This window comes from Sciurus vulgaris, assembly GCF_902686455.1.
Source record: "Sciurus vulgaris genome assembly, chromosome: 11".
In the NCBI taxonomy this organism is placed as follows: domain Eukaryota; kingdom Metazoa; phylum Chordata; class Mammalia; order Rodentia; family Sciuridae; genus Sciurus; species Sciurus vulgaris.
This window is the reverse complement of record NC_136472.1, coordinates 58,986,840-59,011,710: the sequence shown is the minus strand read 5'-3', so window position 1 is coordinate 59,011,710 and position 24,871 is coordinate 58,986,840. Positions and strand designations below refer to the sequence as shown.

The 24,871-nt window shown below is 45.6% G+C and overlaps 1 protein-coding gene across 9 annotated transcripts in view; it reads left to right on the top strand.

The window, feature by feature from the left end:
• The window catches only part of BMAL1 (basic helix-loop-helix ARNT like 1), a 102,021-nt gene that overhangs the window by 37,622 nt on the left and 39,528 nt on the right, over positions 1–24,871 (top strand). The window contains exon 3 of one of the 9 annotated variants that reach the window (XM_079102698.1): positions 5,560–5,636. The exons of the other annotated variants lie outside the window; for them this stretch is intronic. The gene's annotated coding sequence lies outside the window, so the exon portion shown is untranslated. The remainder of the gene's footprint in view (positions 1–5,559; positions 5,637–24,871) is intronic. 9 annotated transcript variants of the gene reach the window in all.

Sequence of the window (24,871 nt, the reverse complement as noted above, 5' to 3'; positions counted from 1 at the left end):
TAGATGCTTGCAGTTTCATTAGAGCCACGCTGGGCAGTCTGGTCCAGAGGAAAGGAATTTGGAGTCAGACCCTTGTTCAAATTCTGGCTTCATCATTTTCACTAGCAGCATGACCCTTTGGCTGGTGGCCTCCCTTCTCTAAGCCTCAGTGCGCCCTTCTACAAAATAGGGGCAGTATTTCTATTACAGGGGCAATGGGAGGAATGTATCCATTAATATTTGAAGGATGTGTTTCAGATGTTCACACAGGATTAATGCTCTATATTGTGAGTTCTGTCTCATCTACTGAAGTAGAGAGAAGATTCTCCTCTGGGGACTCTTCAAGCTGGTAGCTACTGGCAAGGCATCTTGGGGTGAGGAAGGCTACCCCTTGAGTACACAATTTATATTCTCAGGAGCTCAGTATTTGGTAGGGAAAACCCAAAAGGCAGAGACAGTGTAGTGTGCACAATAATAGGGATTGACTAATAGAAAAACATTAATCCTCCAGGTAGGGTAGCATGGAAAAGATTATCAAGCAAAGTAGGCGGAGGTGGTATCGAAGATTGAATAAGAGTCGGGCAGAGAAAATAAAACCATAAATAATTAATAGGTAGTTCTATCCATTAGAGAAAAGGTAACATTGATTTTTGTTGTTGTTCTGGTACCAGGGATTGAACTCAGGGGCGCTTCACCTCTGAGTCACACATCCCCAGCCCTTTTTTATATTTTATAGAGAGACAGGGTCTTACCAAGTTGCTTGGGGCCTCCCTAAAGTGCTGAGTCTGACCTTGAACTCACAATTCTCCTGCCTCAGCCTTCTGAGCCCCTGGGAGTAGAGGCCTGCACCACCAAGCCCGGCAGTGACTTCTTTTGACTCTTGCAAATACGCTAGTATATTCAAATTCAGCTCTTCTCTTTTCCCTTTCCCTTTTCCTCTCACTCTGCCTTTCCTTCTCCCACCCCACCTTAAAATACTCAGCAACTAAAAATTTCTTAAAGAATTTTCTTATGCTTCAGTAAGTCCTCGGAGGATGCTATTTTATCCTACTAAGATTTTACAAGAGCTTGGATATAGCTCTTTTTTTTTTCAACTTTCACATTTTTTTAAATTTTATTTTTTTTTAATTTTTTTATTTTTACAGTGCATTTTGATTCATTGTACACAAATAGGGTACAACTTTTCATTTCTATGGTTGTGCACAATGTACATTCACATCATTTGTGTAATCATACATGTACATAGGGTAATATTGTCTGTCTCAGTCCACTGTCTTTCCTTCCCCCACCCTTTCCCACCCCATTTCCCTATATACAACCAAAGTGCCTCCATTCTTCTCTTACCCCCCCCCCACCTCCTTCCCCCAATTACGTATCATCATCCACTTATCAGAGAAAACATTCAGCCTTTGGGTTTTGGGGTTTGGCTAATTTCACTTAGCATGATATTCTTCAGCTTCATCCATTTACCAGCATATGCCAGAATTTTGTTCTTCTTTATGCCTGAGTAGTATTCCGTTGTGTATATATGCCACAGTTTCTTTATCCATTCATCAATTGAAGGGCATCTAGGTTGGTTCCATGGTCAGATAAAGCTCTTTTTTCCATACCTTTTTCTACAGTGTACATAAATTCTTTTGCTTGCTCAGTGATAAACTACCAACAATTAGCTATTTGCCAAATGCCAGGCATATGTGTCATCCCACTTAGTTCTCAGGACATCAGAACCTTTGTGAAAGGAGCCATGCATTCTTTTGTACAGATGAGGAAACTGAGGCTTAGGTTAATACACTGTTACACGGCAGTGAGTAAGGGAGTCACAGTTCGATTCCAGGACTTTTTCTTATCCTGTGCTGCCTTGCTGAGTGTCCTACACACAGTAGGTGGGCAACAAACGTTTGCGTAAGTGCATGAGAGAGCTGCCGTGCACCAGTTTGATCTGTGGTGTTGGTTTTGTAACCCCTTTGGTGCAGTGACGGCTACCCAGTTACCTGAATCACACAGCATCATAGTAAAAACAAACCAATAAACAAAAAACACTGTATCCCGTTCTTCTTGCTTCTGTTTGTGAGATACTTTTAAGCAGAAAGGTTAGACTATTAAAATGGTACGTTTTGCTTTTTCTCTGCCCATTAAGAGAATGCAGCCAGTGCTCCACGCTTCTGTTCTTCTGGTGATGCCTCAGTAAGCACTGGCAAATCACAGCCCCTCACCAGAACCATGTTTCCATGGCAGTCTGGGGCCCTGTGGTACACAGGATCTTGCACGCTGTAGGACCCTGTGTCATGGAGTGAGGCTTTGGAGTGTGTGGTGTCTAGCAGACCTGGCTGTGAATCCTGCACCTCCCAACTCTGTGACCTTGGGCAAATCACCTTCCTCTGATACTCCTTATCCTCATCTGTAAAGGAGGGCTGAGAGGCCCTGCTTTCCAGATCACTCTCAGGATTAAATAAGAAGGGATGTCAGCTTCCTTCCCTCTGCCTTTGACTCCTCAAGTGTTGGTTTTGGACTCAGTGGGTATTTCTGCACTTCAAACCTGAAACACCTCCATCAGGGGCAGAGCTCATGACACCTCATCATGCCCTGAGATATCTACTAAACTCTTAGATTCTCGAAGCTCTTTCTTGTTAAGCAGCTCCTCCAGGGAAGAAGCCATTCTGCCCCACTGAGCTTCATTAGTGCCTCAGTGGTGACGGCGCCCTATTTTTTTCACCTTTTTCCCCTTGCAGACAGCAGCTGCAGCGTGAGTCAGTTTACACATATGTAATTTCTTTTGTTCCTCTTTGCACAGAGGAGGACTCCATTCATTTAGTTATGTTGGCCGTGCTCAGACTTCATGTTAGGCAAGAGGGGTGCACAGGGGAATAGGCTTACAGCCACTGCCCTCAGGAGCTCCCAGGCAGGAAGGGGGTAAGTGGCTCAGGTGGCACCAGGGGTGTGCCATCCCCGAGGTTTGCACTAGGCTGCTGTGAGAGAAGGGAGAGGGCACTGGCTCTCTCTTGGGGAATCAGGAAGAAGGGCCTTTAGAGGAAAAATGATTTTTGAGCAAGGCTTAAAAGGTGAGAAGGACTCTACCAGCTGTGGAAGTCCAAGAAGAGCATTCTAAGCAGAAGGGACCACAGGACAGAGGCCAGAGTCCTGGTAAAAGGTGACACTGGGTACATGTCTACAGTGGGGCCCAAGTAGTAGAGCTCCAAGCTGCCACTTTATGATGGTCACCAATATACTGACAAGCCCCACATCTTCGTTTCCAGCCTGAATCTTCTTCCTGAGCCCTCCACTCACAAACCCACTGCCCACTCAACAGCTGTCCTGTGAGGTGTAGTGGTCAACCGGACCAACGTAACTAAGCAGAACTCTTTTAATTTGTTCTTAACAAGAAAAACAACCTTCCTGCTCCACATTTTCCACATCTTATGTGACCCCACCCTGGCTCAAAATGTAGGCATCATGGCGAATTCTGCTGTCCCTCCTTCTCTGCGTTGTCTGAGTGCAATTCTTGACAATACTCCCTTCAAAGCCCACCCTCAAAGCCACCACTCCTTTCCACTCTCGTCCCAACCTCTACCACTTCCCTCTGGCCTTCCTGCTATCAGTCCCCAAGCAGGCAAAGCAAGCTTTTCAGAAGAAGAGAAGTGCTTGTCCCTTTCCTCCTCGGAACTCTCTGGTGGCTTCCTGGCATCCCTGGAGTGGATTCTAAACTTCTTGCTATGGCTACTGGCCCCTTCACTTCTCTGTTCTCATCTCAGCACTTCCTGCTTTTCTTACTCCTCTTCAGCCACTGTGTCTTTCTTGCAGCTCCTCTTTCTTGCCCTGGGTCCTTTGCATTTGCTCTCTTCAGCCAGTTGCTCTATCCCACACATCTTTGTCTGGCTTACCCTCACTCCATTCTGGTCTCTGTGTAAGTGCTATCTTTCACCTGTCTACAAAAAGCACCTCTCTGTCGCCAACCCCAGCAATCACTCTGCTCTTTTGCCTTGCTTTATTTTTCTTCATTAGCAACCAGCACTACCTGACCTTATATTATGTACCTGTCTTCTAGTTTACTGTTTAACTCCTCTAGAATGTAAATCCACAGGGAGGAACCTTGTCTTATCCATTGCACACACCACCCCAGAGCCTGAAACAGAGCCTGGCACACAGATGGTGATCACGAAACATTAGATGGGTGATGAACAAATGAATGAGTTAGCGCATGCCTGCATGCAAGCTAAGACTTTGGGATTTATTCCATAAGCATTGCAAATCTAGTAGACATCTTTCAGGAGGTGAGTGACGTGGTCAGCACTTTTATTTTAGAAAGCCAGCTGGTGGCAGTGCGGGGGCCGGTCTGTGGGAGCGAGGCAGCAGAACTACTTGAGAGGCTGTTAAAATGGTCCAGGAAATTGATGCTGAGCCTGTGCTACAGGGGAGATGAGGGGGTAGATGACAGGACCTGAAGACCTCTGAGCATCTTTAATTTCTATTGGAATAACTTGGTGTAGTGATTCCTTTATAAGAACAGCAGGAGGGCTAAGCTGGCCATACTTGTGATGCTTTTGTTACAAGCACACACAAGCCCTGGGGTGCATGTTCTGTGCAGTGCAGTTGGCACTCCACGGAGCACTGGGAGCTGCCTTGCAGCGCCCCCTCAGGCTTTCCAGAAGAGTGTGGTCAAGGAGTGCTATCAGTGAGTGGGGCTCTTCCTCCTGCAGTTAGGCCCTTTGATCTTCACACATTACAAACCCACAAAGGCATTAGTTCTTTCTTGCAGTGGCTACATTTCTCCATATTTGACTTCAGAATTGACTTGCTCTAAAAATTATCTCTGTTTTCTTTTCCTCTTCTTTTTTTTTTTTTTTTTTTTTTTTTTTAATGCATAGCTTCTGCCCAAGTTCCAGACTGAGCTCATTGATAACCAGGGATTCAATATCTCCCTCTCTTAACATGCCCAGGAGCAAGGCCTTGACCGCCTGTCACCCACCCTGCTGCAGTCTCAGGCAGTCAGGCCACCAGTGCACACATACTCCTGGTCTTGGCATGGCCATGCTGTCTGGCGCTGCTTTTTGGGACTTTCTGGGCTTGAATTATTCCTCCTGATAATTCAGTCCTTTCCAAATTTTGATGAAAATCCTTTCATCTCTGAGTAAATACATTTTTGACCATCTTGCTGAAGTGTCCCTCTGTGTCCTTAATGGAGGGTTTGTCATCCCCATCTCTTAAGCCTTGGTCCAAACCCCAGTGGTGCTTGCTGAGTCCTGTGAAGTGAAACACTGTACTGTCTGTACAGCAGATGCTCACCTCCCACCTCTCCTCTCCCTTTCGGAGGTCCCCATGATATAGGAAAGACAGGAGTAGCTATATTGGAGAGCTTCCTGTGTGCGGGGCATCCTTCACATGTGTTCTGTCTAGTCCCTAGCAATCTGCAGGAGTGAGGATTACTTTTTTTTTTTTTTTAACAGATGAGGCAGCTGAGGCTGGCAGTGCATTGGAGCTTAGTAGTTAACAGTATGAACACAGAGTTGAGCAGACCCAAGTTTGGTCCCAATTAGCTCTGGCCCTTGGGAATGCCACTTAATCTCTTTAACTTTCTTTTTCCAGATCTGGAAAATGAAGATAATATAGAGAGGGTTCATAGAGCCGCTGTGAAAATTAAATGAAATAACATATGCTATTTTGTAAGTACGTAAGTGCTTGATTACTGTGTTTTAAACATCATGCTGTTAGTAAATAACAGCGTATTGCAGATATAGTTGTCATTGTCATTGTTATCATCACCATCACTGTCCCCAGGCCACACAGCTAGGATTTAGGTGGAGCCCTGCCTGGTTCCAAGGCCTGTATTCTTTTTTCTGTCCCACTATTGCTCACAAGTTCATCTTGCCTAAGACTCTCTGGTTCCTAAGTTGGCTCCCTGTTCTTTTCTGATCATGCCATTTGTCTCTCTCAAGGCCACCAGCTTAAGCTAAGACTAGCAGTTTCTCAGTTCCCTTTAGCCAATGACCTCTTTTCATTCTCTGGCTGAGCAATTTCCAGTGGCTAGACTGGGCAAGAACTTTGACAGTCTTCCCTGTTTACCGTCAAAGCCAGGGGTCTTCTGGTGTGGCTTTTTATATCATCCTAAATAAAACAGGAGCAGCAGCAGAAAAGGTTGGCAGATGCTTCTAGTCATTGGGGGTCACAGATCTCTTTGTGCATCTGGTGAAATTTACAGACCCTCTCCCCAGAAAAAGATGCATATGACAAATACTCATAAGCCCAATCCTTGTGGTGAAACATTTACCCTGAAATCCCCCCAGGGATCCCAGTTGAAAATTTCTGATCCTGAAGGTTAGGTGCCCTTTTGTCCTCATGCTGCTCCTCATTTGCAATCATGCAGCACTTCACATTTCTGCAGGATGCTGGTAGCTGAGGACTGTCAGGCATCCTGGCAGCATTTGGAAATACCTGTTTGATAATACTTGCCATTTTGCATTTATTTCTCATATCTGAGAAATGTATTCACACAGAAGAACTGCCCTAGCCATATGGATGAGATGCACCTGTTGAGTTGCACATAAACTCAAGCCATAGCCTGCATCTACCAGGCAGATGGGATAGGTTTTCTTGGCCCCAAACATCAGACTGATAGAACTGTTACTGGGATTTATAGATTATAAAGGGGGATAAACTTAACTTCCACTGAATTCAGTGTTCTCAACTTTCAACTCAGATAAATATAAATTTCTGCTTTCTAATTTATACATTTTTTTTGAAATCTTAATTTTAAAAAGTATACTGTTTTTCCTCTTTTCTTTTCTTTTCTTTTCCTTTTCTTTTCTTTTTCTTATACCAGGGACTGAACCCAGGGGTGCTTAACCACTGAGCCACATCCCCAGTCCTTTTTTGCTTGTTTGTTTTTTATTTTGAGATAGGATCTTACTAAATTGCTTAGGACCTTGCCAAGTTGCTGTGGCTGCCTTTGAATTTGCAATCCTCCTGTCTCAGCCTCCCAAGCTGCTGGTATTACAGGTGTGCACCACCGTGCCTGGCTCTTCCTTCCTTCCTTCCTTCCTTCCTTCCTTCCTTCCTTCCTTCCTTCCTTCCTTCCTTCCTTCCTTCCTTCCTTCCTTCCTTCCAGCTATGGGTTTAGGAGAAGACAGATTCCAAACACCTTAATTCCTCAATCTTGAACTTGCTCATAGGCCTCTTCTTGGAATCTTTCCATGAACCATGGAATAAGTCTGCTTTTTCTAACAGTGACAACAATAATGAATGTTATTAACCATGGAAGAAGGTCCCAGAATCCCTTCTCCTGCTCTGGCTATGGTGCCAGTGCTTTCTGTAGGAGATGGGGCTAGAATTTTTTTTTTTTTTTTTTTTTTTTTTTTTGTGGTGCTGGGGATTTAACCCAGGGCCTTATGCATGTGAGGCAAGCACTCTACCAACTGAGCTATATTCCCAGCCTCAGGGCTGGATTTTATTGTATAAACTTAATATGTTATATATTAGATCATTTGATACAGAACTCTTTATTTCTTTGTTATTATTTATTTGGCACTGGGAGTTGAACCCAGGATACTTTACCACTGAGCCACATCCCCAGCCCTTTTTATTTTGAAACAGGATCTTGCTACATACTTAGGGCCTCACAGAAGTTGCTGAGGCTGGCCTTGAATTTACTGTCCTCCTGCCTCAATCGTTGAATTGCTGGGATTACAGGTGTGTGCCACTGTATCTGACTACAAATCTCTTTATGATGAATAAATTTTCCTCCAAAGCTTTTCTTCTTTGCCTTTTCTGAATTATAAAAGCAATAGATGCTCATTACAAAGCCAAGATTAGGACTGGGGATATGGCTCAGTTGGTACAGTGCTTGCCTTGCCTGTGCAAGGCCCTGGGGTCTAATCCTCAGCACCACCCAAAAAAAAAAAAAAAAAAAAAAAAAATGTGACAAAGCCAAGATTAGAACTCTTAATGCCTGGTTTGAATTCCAGCTTCATCAGTTATTAGATGCCCAACACTGGGCAAAATACACACCCTGATTTTTCTCATGGGATAGGAATTCCAGTAGTTTCACCTCATGGCATTGCATGAGACAGAGGGAGCATGGTCTATGCATTGCTCTTCCAGAGGTCTGGCATGAATGAATTTCTTCATGGGCCTCCACTGAGCACCTGCTAAGGGCCAGAGACTGTCCCAATGGCTCTGTAAACTGTCAAGAACAAGACAGAATTTCTGCATTCCTGATGCCCCCATTCTAATCAGAGCAGCCACAAGTACACAAGATCATGTCAGCAATCAAGGAGTTAGAGTCCAGGGTGATGTGGGAGTCATAGGATGCACCACTTTAGATTGGTCAGCCAGGGAAGACCTCTCTGAGGAGGATCAATGCTTTGTGCCCCTCCCCATCCCAGGTATTCCAGGATTCCTGCTTTTAAAAATGCTACCCAAGTATTCTTGGTCCCACTTTTGAATTTGGAAAATCTGACTCCATAATACACATCAGTTCTCTTTTGGAGGGTACTTGTTCACAAAGTCCCCCCCCCAATTCAGAGTTGAGTTCCTTCCTGGGGTGGGTACCATGTCCCAGGGCCCTGTGAAGGTCTTGAGTGCTTCTCTTGGACTACTTGCCCAGCAAGCCAACAGTAAATGAAGAGCCTCCTGCTGGAAGGGAGAGTGATTTGTTTCTAGCCAGGACCCATTTTGCTCAATGCTGCTTTGAGCATTCTGGTTACTAAGGAGCTGGAAGTGATTTCTCTCTCAGTACGAATGTGGCACACTGCAATCTCCTGATTGTTTGCGTGCAGTTCTTTAAGGGTTTGTTGTGGCCACACAAAAACTGGGTTGGATGGGCAGTCCCAACTGTTGCACTGGCATTTGATCTTAAAAGCGGCAAACCCAACACCTGACACCAACCACATTTCCCCTCTTGAGGTGTGGTAAGGACTTTAAAACAATCATTTCAGCCTGCTGCTTTTAGCAGCAGTGACCCAAACTGTTTAGTGCGGAAGATGTTTAGAAGGGCAGGCTGCATCCGACTCACCTGTCATGTTTATAGTTGACCTACTTTTGTTTGACCTTGATTCGCACAATACAATTAGAGAAGCTGGTCATGAGTGCACTTCTGCTACCAGATTTTAGTTCAACATGTGATAGCCCAAGATCTTAAACACACACATGACCCAGACAGATGGGCAAGGTGGTTAGTTTTCACTAGCCTCTGAATTGTAATTCTATCACAAGGAAAAGGCTTAATTTCAAGAACATGGGACAATTATTTGAGACAAGATACTATGCCAAAGCAGCAGGCCTTGGTTCCTTGCTACAGGGCAGCTTAATCAGGAAGTGGCCTAGATGGCTGCCTTTCAAGTAGGTCCTTGCAGTAGCTTGGCAACAGGCACAGGGTCATAATTGGAAGAATTTGGCTCTGAGTGTCTGTGGGTGTTTATAGTGCACTATAGGGCAGGGCTTCTCTTATTTATAGAATATTTTGAGCAACAAGCGGCAGAAGGCTGAAAAGCCACTAAATCTCGATTTATTTTTAACAAATTCCATTTTTCCCCTCATCCCAGAAGGAGGACTGAGTTATTAAAAAACAGTAAAAAATACATCATTGCAGAGCATGCCATATCTAATTATGGGGTTGCCAACGTCGGCCTGCAGCCACATTTTAAGGGCTTTGTAAATCAGCCATCCATTCAATCTGCGAACTTATATGACTCCTATTCTTCATTTAGATGTAGAACAAAATCATTGGCAAGTAAGGGCTGATCAGAAAAAGTTCCTCCCATCTAAATTAGGAGATGGAAGGTATAAATATAGAATAGTGTACTTATGTTCTCAAAGGGAGATAAAATCATTCTTCATTGTCCATTATGCTTAGCTGCACAAACATGCATCCCAGAGCACTGAATGCCCACTTTAGGATTCTCACTCATTGCAATGGCGGGTCTGTGCCACCCAGAGGAGCTGTACTGTGCTGTCTCGCTGAGCCCAGCCCTGAGTTATTACCCCCATAGTCAGGAGAAGGCCTGGATTTGTGCATTTTGCCTGTGTTCTTGTGTTGTGTGAGACCTGGGTGAGATTTCAGAGGCCCTCTGCTTCAACCCCACCTTACTGTAAGTGGGAAGCTGAGTTTCAGAGAGGAAAATACTGCCCAGGATCCCACAGGGAATCATTTTGAGGGTGGGCTGGGGCAGTGGGCTCTGCGTTTTTCCTGACAGTGCCCTGCTGTGCTGAGCTTGGGAGACAGTAGATTAAACAGATCTTATTTCTATACTTCAGAGGTTCATGGTCCCAGAAGACACAGACACTGAGATGGTCCAGTAGTGGCCATACCATAAGGAGACCAAGTTTTGTGTGTACAACAGATTTCTTAAGTGGTGGAGAGGGTGGGAGCGTGGAATTTCAGAATCCACGTGTTGGATACCAAGGCAAAGGTGGCATCAGTTGATCTCTGGCCCACTTGGAGAAGTTTACAGATGCTGTAAAGGTCTCTGATGGGAAAGGGTGCAGTTTGCTGAGTTGGAGGAGGAAGAGAAGGAGGGTACAGAAGGTGGTGAGTGGCAGTGAAAATGAGCCCTGGGACTGGATCATTGAGGGGATTTCCTAGGAAGTCAGAAGGGAAGAAAGGACTGGGGCTCAGCCAGGGGCAGTTAGCCTGAGTTCCACGGGATGCACTGCCCCTTACAGGATGGCGTGGAAGTGGCCTGAATGCTGTACTTCCTATCCTTCCCTCCAGTGGAAGAGTAACTGATCCTGGTGGCCTTGTTTCTGACTGTGGCAGCCAGTGCCACATGTGAAAGCTGGCATGTGAGGTGGAACCGATGTCCCTCTCTTGCCCTGGGCCAGAGGGGCTGTGGGTGCTCATTTTCCTCCTGAGGCTGGGAGGAGCAGACAACCTTAGGAAACCTTCACGGGGGAGGATGGACTGTGGCGTCCCCTCCTGGTGGTGCTGGAGAGCAGTGGTTTTAGAGGATGTGAGTAGGCCAGGCGGGGGCTGGTCAGGACCTAAACTAAGGCTGTAGCAGTCAGCCGGGAGAGGAGTCAGTGGGAGAGAAACGCTTGCAGGAGAAGAAGCAGCAGTGGGATTTGGCTATAGACAGCCAGCCAAACAGAGTGAAGGACATTGACACGCTAGGACATGAATCGCCACTGCCGAGGAGGTAGGAGGTGGGGATGGAGGAACTGGCACAGTGGCAGATCCAGTAACTTGGATCAAAAGCTGGGGCCTTTTGATTATTGAGTACATTCTCCCTGAGAAGAGGAGGACCATCTTCCTCAGTGAGATCCTAGCCAGTCTGACCAGTTGTTTTCAAACATGTCACCAGGCCTTGCCAGATGGCAAATAATTAAATGAGTACACAGAATATCCCTAAGGCCATGCATATTTTCTTTCTAATCTTTTGATACTCATAGCCGCCTTTGAGTTCTCAGAGTTGAGACTGTATAAATTAGCAGGAAAGTATATAGGAAATAGTTGGAAAATAGCATATGAGCTGTAGTTTGGGAATTAATTTTTTTCTTGGATTTATAGTGTGACTTCGAGAAATTTTTTTTGTTGTAAAATAGTTTCTATTTTCAAACCTATTTTTGTTTTTTACAGTTTATAAAAGTAACACTATTTCATGATGAAAAACGACTGCTTGGTGCCCCACCTCTGAACCAATTTTTAGGGAGCAGATTCTCTCTCTCTTCCCCCAGCCCTTACTCCTTGCCTTTTCTCTATGTCCCAGTGTCTTTCCCTGTGTGCAGCTTGACCCAGGAGACTCAACATTGGCAAGACCTAGGTCCGGGGTTGTGTCTGTGGTTGGTGATAAAGAGGTGGTAAAAGGCCAGAACCCTGAGGCTTTGCTGGAGAGGGACTGGGGAGTTGCCTGTGAACTGGAATGACCCACTGGCTTCCAACCTGGTCACTTTACACTTGGATGACTGCCATGGCACCCAGCAGGTGCTCAAGAAATGCTTTTGGTTTCTTGAACCATTGCTGGTGCCTGGAGCCACCACTGCCATCAGCTAATGGTGTTCTGAGGACATCAAGTAAAAGACCTGAAGGTTGTGAATGCTAAGATTGGTCCAAAGTCCATCTTCCTCCCTCAGGTTGAGCAGCCACACCCTGGCTATCAGCACTTTCCCCCCCTCATTATCAAAGCAATAGAAGGGTCCACTGGGAGGGAGCATCAAAGGTTACCTCTTCTGGCCAACCTCTGGTGCAGAAAAGGCCATCCTAGGCAGCTTCCTAGCCCCAGCTGGGCACCTGCACCCTAGGCATCCTGCTCCCTCTTTCTGGACATCTCTGGCTCTTAGAAAATTCTTCTTTGTTCTAACCTTATACCTGCCTCTTGGCACTGTTGACCTAGTTATGCCCTTTGTGGCCCCACAGAGCAAAGGTCTGTAGGCATGACATGATTCCACTTCAGAAGGTTGAAAATAGTGTTTCTGGACCCACATCCTTTTTTCTATTGCTTTATCTCCTTCACAGGGTTTATGGTGCCCATTTCTGCCAATCATTCTTTACATGACATAGAATCAATATAATCTTAATAACAGGGGACATTTGCTGTGTGAGTGCTTGCCCTGTGCCAGGCACTGTGGTAAGCTCCTTACGTGATTGTCTTATTTGCTACTCTCAGCCTCCCTATGAGGTGGCTACTATCATGATCCTCACTTTCTCAGTTAGGATACCATGGAAGGAGCAGGAGGTCAGAGATCCTCTGGAGCCACACAGGCAGGAGCAGAGACTTGGGCCCAGGCAGTGCAACTCCAGAGCCTGTTCTCTTCGCTCTGGTGCTTGAATATGTCACAACCTTTTCTGCATCGTGCTAAAAATAAACTCATGCTGCACCAGACTTGAGCTGGCCTTGCTTTAACTTATTTTGCAAGGAATCATTTGACAGGAGCCTGAGTTGAACTATTTTCCATGAAACCTCTTCAGAGTTTATTTTGACAGAATGGACTACAGAGCAGAGGCCTCTGCACTATAACCAGCAAATGGGCTCATCTTGGCTTCACCAAGGCCCCACAGGGCTCCTGAAGTGGTGGGATTAGATCAAAGTGACAAATATGAGCTATTAATATTTTCTGTTCATGAACAAGATACCTGATACGATAGATTTCTTAAAGTTTCCAGTCATGACTTTAGGGCCTGAAAGTAGAGGGAGAGAGGTACCTACAAACTGCAAAACTAGATTGCTTCTTCAAATACTGAACGCAGTACTCAGTCTCACAGAACCGCCCCAACCATAATGGGAAGAAGGATGTGATGAACACCTGCCCTCCAAACCTGGGAGGTAGATGCCAAATGTCTGGCTTAGGCCCCCTGAAGAATAGGGAAAGATGATCCATGACTTCTTCCAAATCAGGACTGTGTAGGCCAGGGAACTAAGAAGCTGGGATTGAACCATCTTTCTCTTTATGAGTTGCTTTTCAGATATACACCCCAGTCACTATTTTCTAGAAACTTAAGCAGTAAAGTGAGAGACAGGAAAGTGTGGGCCCAGGCACTTGGAGAAAAATCAGCGTGAAGCAATAGAAAAAGCACTGTATAAAATCTGCCTCTGTCATTACTGAAATAGGTCCCTGAGCAGTGACCTAACCTCCCTGAAATGTTGTGTCTTTATCTGAAAAAAATGGGGGTGATAATAGCACTAACCCACAAGTTGATAGAGGATTAGGTGAGACCCTGCTTGGGCATAACAGAAAGTACCTGGCACAATGTCTGGTGATGATAAACATCAACATTAGTATAGCAATTTCCTTCTGTCTCCACTACTTCTTCTCTTTTTCTAGTCCTGCTTGCCACTGATAATACACTTTAAAGCTTTAGGTAAATATCTTAATCTCTCTGCCTCTGCCTGTAGAAGACTGACTAAGGCTACTGGTTCTGAGTGAGTACATAGCGCCCTCTACAGGGCATCTTTAAAATGTGTGTAGATGATTGTCACAGTGACCCAGACAGGACTTCTGTACAGAAAGGATGAGAATGCTAGTGTAAAACTTGGGGAAAAAAGGATTTTCCATCTACACAACTGCCTAATGATCAGTTGAAATTCATGTAGGCAAAACCCTGTTTATAGTGATCTTACCTGAAATCTGACTCTATTTTACACATAAACAGTTTTTGTATGTTTTGTTATATACTAAATTTTCCAGGAATACTACTACCAAGTTTATGAGTACCTATTTGTTATGAAAAGGTACAGTATTTCACTGTGTCATTAATAATGCCCTCTAGTGGACAGTGCCCCAACATATTATCTTATTTTAACAAAATTAATTCATTTTTTCTTTGTATTGGGGCATTATACTGATTGGATTTGAAGTTATAAGTGTTGGCAAATTATATTATTAACCAATTCCATTTTAAGAGAACAAAAGGCACGTTAAAAAATATTCATATTGCATCTTTTTAAAGTACGGGGGAGGGTATGTATGTGTGTGTGTGTGTGTGTGTGTGTGTGTGTGTGTGTGTTAGTTTATAAATTAGCTGAAGGAACCTTAAGTCAGACTTGAAATAAAAAGAAATGGTTTTGTTTCCCTTAGAGATACCCTTTTACATAAGGATATGTAGTAGAAGTCAGAATTTTTAACTGCATCTATTGATTGTCAGAAAAATAAAGTGTTCTCCTGTTCCCTGTCCCTTTTAGAAAAGGCAAACCTAGAGTCTGAGACAGTTTCATCCTCAGCTTCTTCTTCTTTGCCCTCTTGTTCTTTTGATTGCTCCTATACATACATATGTTTTTAAAACATCCACGTGTAGGTTTTTTTCAGAGAGGATACTGAACCAGCTCAGTTCCCTGACCTTTCCTAAGTTGCTTTGATTGTTTACCTGAAACTCAGCCTGCATCAGCCTGGCTCTGAAAACTGCAAGCAGGCCTGAAAATCAGGCAGCAATGGGCTTCTGAGGGACACCCACACCAACTCAAATACCAAAGCTGGAGGCTGAAGTGGGCCTCCCATAGGCTTGCTTTCCACACCTATCCGTGAGACCCCAAGGACTCTCCAGGGGTCTGGCATCCAGAAGAGTCTCCTTGAGGGAACAGCTGTCATTAGGGGGCTTCCTACCAGCAGCAGTGTTTGGCTCCCCTGTATTGGCATCTTGTGTAGCCAGTCATCACAGCACCTAAGGACCAATTCATGTTGTGAGTAGACATGAGGGTCATGGTGCCAGTTGTGAAATGTGGCTTTGGTGGTAATGTGTGTGCAGTCAGTCTGGAGTCCCTCCATGCTTCTTTTACTGGAAATTTCTCAAGACCTCAGTCTAGCATAGCTGGTGTTTGAAGATTTCCCTGTTCTTTGTTATTCATGTTTTAAAACTAGTTGTCCATTTTATGATGTTGATATGGTTATGACAAACTTCAGTACTTAATAAGAAAGGCTTATAGTTCTGCTGAGTCCAAAAGTGATACATGCTTGTTAGAGAAAGTTCAAAATCAATACAAAAAACAAAAGATGAAAATCAATTTTCATTGTCTCAGCCCTGAAGACAGCTACTGCTAATATTTTGGTTTACTTTTTTATAGTCCTTTTTTTTGTTAAATTTTGTTATACAAATAACTAATACTCACTTTAGAAAAAGATAGAAAATTGAGGCATGGTAATAAACAGTGACCCATCACAGCAGTTGAAGATAGTAGTCTTAGTATTTTGGTGAATTTTCTCTTCATCTTTTTTCTGTAGATAGTAATGAGGTCAGGAATATTGTATACGTAATTTGTGTCCTTTTTCACCTAACACTTTTTTTGTGTGTGTGCAGGAGTATCTCCCATGTTGTCATATATTCTTTGTTTTGGGGGGCAGAGTACTGGTGATTGAACTCAGGGGCACTCGACCACTGAGCCACATCCCCAGCCCTATTTTGTATTTTATTTAGAGACAGGGTCTCACTGAGTAGCTTAGCACCTCACTTTTGCTGAGGCTGGTTTTGAACTCGCAATCCTCCTGCCTCAGCCTCCTGAGCCGCTAGGAATACAGGCATGGGCCACACACCTGACATCATCTATTCTTAAGTATAATTTGAATGGTTGAATAGTATTTCATCTTAATATCATAATTTATTTGTAAATCCTCTCGGGGGAACATTTAGATGTTTTTGGTTATACCCTATTATAGTGCTATAAGAAAATTCCTGTATAATTCATTGATATAAATATTTATATAGGTAGATACAGATAGGTAACTATTATAAATGCTGTGTGACAGATGGTAACCTTTGACAATATTTAGCTTAATTACACATGAAATTATGCTGACAAAAAGGATAAACACTTTTAAAGCTTTTAATAAATAATGCCAATTTTTTTCAAAGTTTGTACCAGTTTATTTTCTGATTTACAGTCCATTGACCAATTCATTTACTATACCTTCACTAATATTGATTTTAATCTTTAAAATGTAATCTTTGCTAATATAAGCAGTGAAAGTAGCATCTCATTATTACATTTTTTTTTTCCAGGAGGTAGGTATTGGGGATTGAACTCAGGGGCACTCGACCACTGAACCACATCCCCGGCCCTATTTTGTATTTTATTTAGAGACAGGGTCTCACTGAGTCGCTTAGTGCCTCACTTTTGCTGAGGCTGGCCTTGAACTCATGGTCCTCCTGCCTTAGCCTCCTGAGCCACTGGGATTATAGGCCTGCACCACTATGCCCAGCTTCATTATTATATTTTGATCATGATGAGGTTGAACCTGTTGTCATAAACTTCTTCGTCTCTGTGTTTCATCTGTTTGTGATTTCCTGCTCACGTTCTCTGCTCGTGTTCCACTGAGGCATTTGCCCTGTATCACTTCATGGGAGGTTCGGGTCTGGGTTTGGTTGGAGTTTGCTTTCATGCAGAAAGGACTGCTCTTCTTCACCTGTGCAGAGCTCGGGAGTCCAGACCTGGGTTCAGCCCTGCCTCTCTCCCTCCTGGGCTGAGTGATTGATTGCATGTGGTTCTCTGATCTCTCTCGGAATTAATTCTTTGAGAACGAAATGAAACATCCTTCACCTGCACAAAATAAAAGCTGGCTGTGTGATTTCTGCTGCTACAGTTTTTGTGTTATTTTTGTTGTGACCCTGCACCGAGTATTTTTTCAGAAAAAAATTATCCCAAGTTGTACAGCTCAGGTTTGTTAAGATCCTAAGGCCTGAAAACTTGCCTGCAGTAACCAAAGCTCAGAAAATGAAGCAAAATCACTGAAGTCTTTTATTATTATTATTATTATTATTATTATTATTATTATTATTCCTTATGTAGGAAAGAGGCACATGAAAGGAAACAAGCCATTGCTGTTTTAGTTAAGAGGAACCTACAGGGCTGTTCCTGGGGTCAGGGTGCACTCAGACCAGCCTCTTCAACTTGGGGCACAGGAAGACCCTGAGACTTATCACAAGATGAATCCTCCTGCTTACCCTGTGCTTGCCAGGGCAGGCCAGAGGACAAGTCCACTTGAGAAAGGGTTTTAGAAGTTCAGAGTGGAAACAGAAAGCATCATCTGGTTAATCTTTAAGTTATTTCCTTAGACACATCGGCCATATCCCCAGTACTCTGGCTCGTTCATGTGCTTTTTGCTGGCTTTGGCAGCCTGGCACTGTGGGCAGGAGGGATGGGTGTGTGTGAGCCTGCCCTGCTCTCTTTGTCCCACTGGGACAGAGTTTTTCTTTTATCTGCTGAGTCACTGAAGCAACAAAGCATGTGTAGAGACCAGCCCTGGAGCTGGGCCTATCTGAATTCCAAACCCTGTTCTGCTCCCTCCCAGCTGTGTGATCTTGGACAAGTTGCTTCACCTCCCTGATTTCATGTCATCGTCTCCACAGAGCTGATAACAGTGTGTTTCCAGAAGGCCATTTAAGGATGGAATGAAATATGCCTCCACTCGCACTGTCCTGGGCACCTGTTTGTTGCTCAGTAAGTGGGAGGTGGTCCCTCTCTGCAGGTGCAGGGGGACAGGTGTCTCCTGTTCCACCTCAGTCAGCGGCAGTGTAGTCTGTTACGGCTCAGACTTCTCACAGCTGTCTCCACGTAGCACATCCCTAACCCCAGGCTCCCACTTGGATGCTAGAGGACAAAAAGGTTCCTCTTCCTCCCGCCATCACTCGGGCTTGCTCCTAGCAAGTGGGTGGATTCTTCACTCCCACGGGCCTTTGTGCAGTTCACAGACTGGGTGTCACCGTATCTAGACAATCAGGAAATCCCCATGGTTGTTGCCTCAGCCCAGCAGCGCTGCTCAGCCTGACCCCTTACCCCTCCTCTCCCTGTCAGCACAGCCCCTGCAAGTACATCTGGCATTCAGCCCCATCACCCCTGATGCTGAGGCTGAGCTGCATCACCTGCCTCGGCTTTGGTAGTGCTCTCCTAACTCACCTTCCGGCTCCACCTTAACCCTTGCACGCAGGCGTACACACAGTCTTCTCACCGCAGCAGCAGCCAGACTTACACCTGAGTGGGACCAAGAACTCCACTCAGTCCAGGCAGAGTCCTCGCCCGGCTCTGCCAGGCCCTCCCTGGCCCTGTGACTGCTCCCGCCTGCTCCAGCTCTCTCCTCTCACCCAGTTGCTGTCCTGGGCCGCGGCCCGCTGCCGTCTCTGTCTGCATACCCCTGACTCTCCCTCTCGCCTCCTCACACCTTGCCACCTCGGGACTTTCCTGGTGGCCCTTGTCCCTGGCACCTAGCACCATCACTTGCTTATTGCCTTGGCTTGCCATCCTCACAAGCATGTGTACCAAGTGAGGACAAGGACTTTTGTCCCCCTCCCCATCCCCAGCGCATCCGTGGAGAACAGTGCCTGGCACTTGGTTGCCCTCAGCAAATATTTGTTAAGAGATTAATGAGTGATCGTGGGCCAGCACGCTAACAGTGTCTTCATTATTACAAAATCGTCTCAAATTGAAATTTGGCTGCCACATGCAGTTTGTGGTGGAAATTTACTCAAATTACCAATCCTTCCTCAGACCTGGCACTGAGTTGCTTTAAAACTTGGGAGTTGTGGGACACAAGGTGCCCCCAGTGCTGCTTTGCCCTGTGTGGCTGTGTCACCCCAGCAACCCCTCCCACTCTGGTGGCAGCCCACCCTGGCAGCAGCTGTCAGCTTCCCCTCTTGTGGGCTCCATCTCCAAAGGGAAATCACTGTCCCTTGCTTTCTCCATCTCATCTCCCTGAGCAACTCCAAAATTCTGTTATTCCTCACCCGCTGACATAACTTCCTCATTATCCTAGTGCAAGCTTTCCTGAAGGATCTCTCCCCCCAACTTTAGTAAAACAAAGGGGTTGGATTGAATGCTCCATTCACCTTTCAAATTGCTGTGAGTCCTCAGTGCTTCCTGCTGCAAAACGCCGGCCTCAGGGATGTCCTTCAGTACTGCTCCCCAATGCCTCTCTGCAACCTGCCCCTCCAGCTCTTCAGTTTTAAGTTCCTCATGCCCCCTGGGTACCCCCTCTTCTCACCATCTGTGAGCTCCTTCCTCCCTAAGTTTCAAATCTGGGTTTGCATCTTTGGCACTGACTCCCACAGCCTCCTGCCTCTCCTTTCTAACCACCCCGAGGACGTCCGTTTAGTGACCATGGTTGGCTAAACATGCCAGGTGCTTTTCATCATTCAGTCTTCCCAAAAACCCATGGAGAGGGCTGGCCCCTTTTATAGGAGAGGAAACTGCAGCTCCTAGAGGTCACCCGACTTGCCCAGGACATGCAGCCATTAAGTGGCAGAACTGGAATTGGAACCCAGGAGGCACTACACTGCCCCACCCATCCCACCGCTCCTAATATACCCGAGTCCTCTCACTCTTCGGTCCATATTGCCCCCTGCTCTTTGGTTCTGGGGGGAGAATTCACTTGCTGAGGTGCTGGGAAGGCCACACCCCTAAGCATCCAGCCTGGATCCACACCTGTGCTCTACCTCACCTGAGGCACTGCCGCTCTGCAGTGCCCCCCAACACTTCTTTCTGGCTTATCCTCTCTTTGTAGCTGACTTAAAAGTGAAGGTCTTGCCAGAAAAGACCCCTCAGTATCCCTTGTGTCCACTGCTGAATATTTTTCCTGCTTTCCCCATGTTCTCTGAGAAGGTGTGTGCCTTTTCTTCTAAGACTTGGCTCTCCATGGCCCACCCCCTGCTGCCTGTCCCCGCCTGTCAGCAGCACCTACCCAGAAACATAGGGCACACTTCAGGGGCCCTTCCTGACCTCCTCTCCCTCATACCAGCATCTCCCCTTTGGCACTGAACAAAAGCAGTACATTCTTCTGTTTCCTTTAGAACAACATGCAGGTGTTTTCCAGAATTATCTTCAACTTTAGGCAATAAGTTTTTTGGAGAAAAGAGTGCTCTTCCCAGAGTCTTTAGGACATGGTTGTCTTTTCTTACTCTAATATTTAAAAGCAAAAACAAACAAAAATCAACAAATAGAAAACAGGGTCAGGCTTACATGTCTTCAGTTAGCAGGTCCTCCAGTATGGCATGCCGATCCTTTGTGGTATCAGACAGGTTTGTTACTGTGCACTCTTTGGATGCAGGGGCATTATGAAGCCGAGGGTCAGAAAGAGAGCTTTGCCTGGTGTGGCTCCTTTCCACTGAGGTGGCAGGGCAGGTGGAATGTGGCAGACACAGAAATGTTTACATCTCCTCATGCCAGGCCCTGGGCTGGCGCTGGGTACAGAAGAGAGCCAGGCTGTCCCTGCTCGGGGAGAGGCCACTCCTGAGATCTCTCTTTGTCGCTTCAGATCTATTGTCATTCTGCAGGTAATGCAGACAAACCCCAGGACCCAGGCTGGAGGCAAGACTCTTAGAGAAGAGTCCTGGTTCTAGATGCCTGGGGAGTGGGCTGAATGTATAAGGTCCTGAGAGGCAGGGGCAATACCAAACCCAAGAGCAAGCATGGGGCAGAGACCCTTCATGAGCAAAGTGGAAGCAGGAACCTCAGAGCTTGGGCTGTTTCAGAGGAGCCAAGAGACTAATAAAAAAAAACCTTCTGGTAAAGACATCAGCAGGAGAGGGAGGAAAGGGTCTCAGAAGAGAAGACCTTTAGTCCTGAATGCTTTTGCAGAGCAGAGTTCTTCTCAGTGTGCCACGTCAATCCCTTGGCCATTAGATAAAAAAATGTTGTGAGTGTGTGTACTTGGGGAATAAGAGACTAAGGAACCTCACTATTGAATCCATCTTTCCTCATACATAGAAGGCCTCTGCTTCCTCCCCACCCACATATCATTAATTCCCATGGAATTAGCTTTCCAGGACAGACCTTTGGTAAGAGCTGGTTTGAAGAAGTTTGAAATCCCTAGAGTTTGCAGGGGGTTCATGCCATATAGTGAAAAAGTATGGTTTTATTTAGGACTGACCTGGGCTTAAATCTTCAAAATCCCAGAAAATCATCAGTTTTGGTAAAGTTACCCTCTCAGGCTTACCTTCTCAGGCTTAGTTTCCTTATCAGTAAAATGGGAGCAATAACATTAGCCATCTTCTAAAGCTGCTGCGATGGTTACTGAGAAAATCATAACAGTTCTGGATGCCATGCTAAACACTATTATATCTCACTGTCTGTCACTTGAGGCATGTAATGTCATCATTCTTATTGTACAAGTCAAAGGCTGAGTGTTGTGCCCAATGTACACTGCGAGTACATGTTGGACCTAAGATCCGAATGCCTGGTGGCATCAGGATTTGAAACCTAACCGTCATCTTCCATCAGCACGCCCTCAACCACTGTTGGCTGGAACATAAAAGCACTCAGTAGTATCATTGCTTGTTTTAGATGGTTCATGGGTGTTTTTTTGAGGGGTGGTGGTGGTGGTGGTGAAACTCCATGTCACTCTGATGTCTTTTTTATCAAACCAGTGAAAAGGGTCATTGCCTCGATTTGATGTCCACACAATTGCTTCCATTGGGACCATTGTGTTTGCTCTACCTTCAGTTTGGGTGGCTGCTTAGCTGTCAGTTGAATGCAGACCATTCCCACCCTGTGCCATCATTGCGTCTACATCCAGGACCAAGAGTCCTCCCAGAATGCCCAGCGGGACCATAGCTTGTTCTCACTCCTGTACTTCAGAGGGAGATGTGGAAAAGCTTAAGCAGATATCTCTTTTGTCACTCAGCACACACCTCTTGAGTTTCTTGCTGGGCTAGGTGTATGTCCTTGGGGAACTTATAGCCTAGTCTATTTTGTGATTATTAGACCTCTGAATCTATCTATCCTCTGTGGCGGTCTGAGACTGGAACTCTGTGGCCTCTCTTCCATCAACCGAATTGTTTTGATTCACAGTGCCCAGATTCACAAACCCTGTGAGATCTCAAACATCCAGTAAGTCCTGTAGCCCCAAATGCAATTGTTTGTTTGATTTCAGGGTCCCCAAGCACCTTGAGCTACCAGTAGGATTGGGTATACAAGTGCCACAAATAGGCCTGTCCTCCAAGCCCCTGACGACCAGTGTTTCATAGCCCTCCTCTGCTCAGAACACTCTTCTGACATTCCTCCAGCCCATCACACAAACCCCTGCTACACCTGGCCCCAGGTTCATCTCCTCCCTCGTCCTTTCCCCTTCCACTGTCGTCCCCCAGCACACACACATGCCAGCCAGTAAGTTAATTATTTCCTCATCCATTCTGCTCACGGGTCCTGCATACACCCCACAGCTAGGAAAAAGCACTCCTTGCTCGAGACCTTGACTGCCACCTGCTGGAAATTTGTCATAGTGGCTCAATAGATGTCTACCACTTACAAATGCACAGGTCCCTGCTGGAGATGGGCAGCATGTCCTCACAGTGGTACAGCCCTGCCTGTTACCTTGCCCATGCTTTCATGTGTTTATATAAACATTCATCTCTATAGTAGCTTTGAGGCCATCTTGAACGTATGGACTGTGGGTTCTCTGGTCCCCATTGTCCCAGCTTCTCCTGGGAGCTACAGAAAGGCTATTTGAATGATCCCAGTACAAACACCTGTCACCTCAGGTTCAGGACATCTGGTGAAGGTTCTCAACATCCATGTGCTGCAAAGCAAGACAACTAAACACCCCCATGGAGTGTCAAGGGGTACTTGCAAAGAGGACAGGACCCATCAGCCTCCTGCCTCTGCTTAAAGGCCATCATCATCTGAACAGATGAGAGAAGCTCAACCTTCATTCCCTCAGCAAGTCTTCCCTGTGCTGGGGAGAATGTGACCAGGGCCTCCACTGGCTCCCTGGTCAGGGAAAAGAAAGCAGTACTTCCAGAGCACGTCCTGCACCCAGGGCCAGCTCCTTGAAGGCTTTGGGCATGCAGAGGTGGCAACACACGGGACGCCCCTGGAGAACCTGGGGTTTGTGGAGAAGTAGATCAGAGAGGGTGGTCACACTGTCGATTTACTATTGACCACATTTTCCTAAGCCATGCCCTGTTATGAAGCCATATCTCTGAAAGCTACCACCCTAGTGACATCATGAGACTTCACACAGTGTCTTAGCAGAACTCCATCTAACTGTCACACTGCGGGTAGCAATGGGAGAGAAGAGGAGTTGGACTTCCATTGAGGTCCCCTTTTAAAAAGAGAGGAGCCCTCTTTTCTTTCACAGAGCTTGTTTCCCCAGAGCCAATCAGCACTGCATTGCTCAGGTCCCATAGCAAGAACCTCTTGACAGACACCATGACTTGCTCAGGTCTATGTTAATGAACTGACTGATGAACTTCCTGGTCTCACATAGTGAGGGCTGAGTATTTCCCTCTTTTCCCTGGCTGCCAGCCAGCTCAGAGGAAATTCATTTGCTCAGTTCTTCTTGCAGCTTTCCCTCATTTCTTCCCCAGGAATGCTTGGTTTTAGTGTTTGTTTTGCTTTTGTCTTTGTATTTCACTTTTTTGGGGTGGGTGGTTTTGGGAGATAGGAGATTAGCAGCACATAGTGATTAGGAGCATCAGCAGTGAAGCCAAGCACACCTAGGTTTCAATCCTTACTTGCCAGCTGTGCCATTTTAAGCAAGATAACTGTCTTTCCAGTCATTGGTTCCTCATCTGGAAAGTAGGAGTAAGGACACAGTAAACAGACAGGTTGTCCAGTGTAAAGCCCTCTGTTTTAGCTAGCTTTCTCACTGCTGTTACTGAAAGACCTGACAAGAACAATTTTAGAAGGAAAAGTTTATTTGGGGGTTCACAATTTCAGAGGTCTCAGTCCATAGACAGCCAGCTCCATTCCTTGGGGCCCAAGGTGAGGCTGAATATCATGGTGGAAGAGTGTGGCAGAGGGAAGCAGCTCACATGATAATCAAAAAGCAGGGAAAGTCTCCACTCACCAGATACAAAATATATACTCTAAAGTCATGCCCCCAATGCCTACCTCTTCCAGCCATACCCTACCCACCTTCAGTTACTACTCAGTTAATCCTTATTAGGAGATTAATTAACTGATGGATTAAGGCTCTCATAACCTAATCATTTCTCATCTAAACCTTCCTGCACTGTCTCACAGTGCAGCTTTTGGGGGACACCTCACATCCAAACTATTACACCCTCCTCCCAAATCAGGCTTAATTTGGCTCTAGGCTCCTAGTCTTTATTTCCTTCTTTCTATATGTGTCAGCTACCTTACAATGAATCGTACAGCAGTTACAACTCAGTGACCAACAGCTGCCAGTTTTTTGGGACAGAGGATTTCCTGGGGAGACTTTCAGTGTTCAAATAGGAAGATCTGAGCTAAAAAGATAAGTTGCTCACTGTCTTCATCCATTTGTAAGGCTATAGCCAAATACCACAGACTGGGTAATTCATAAAGAAAGGAAATTTGTTTCTCACAGTTCTGGAGGTGGGGAAGTCTGATGGCAAGGTTCTGGCATATGGTGAGGGTCTTTGTTATGTCATCCCATGGTGGAAGGCAGAAGGACAAGAGAGCAAGAGCGGGCTGAACTGACTTTTAAAACAAGCCCATTGTTTTGGTAGCTAACTCACTTGTGGGGGCAGAGCCCCCATGACCTGGTCACCTCCCACCAGGTCCCA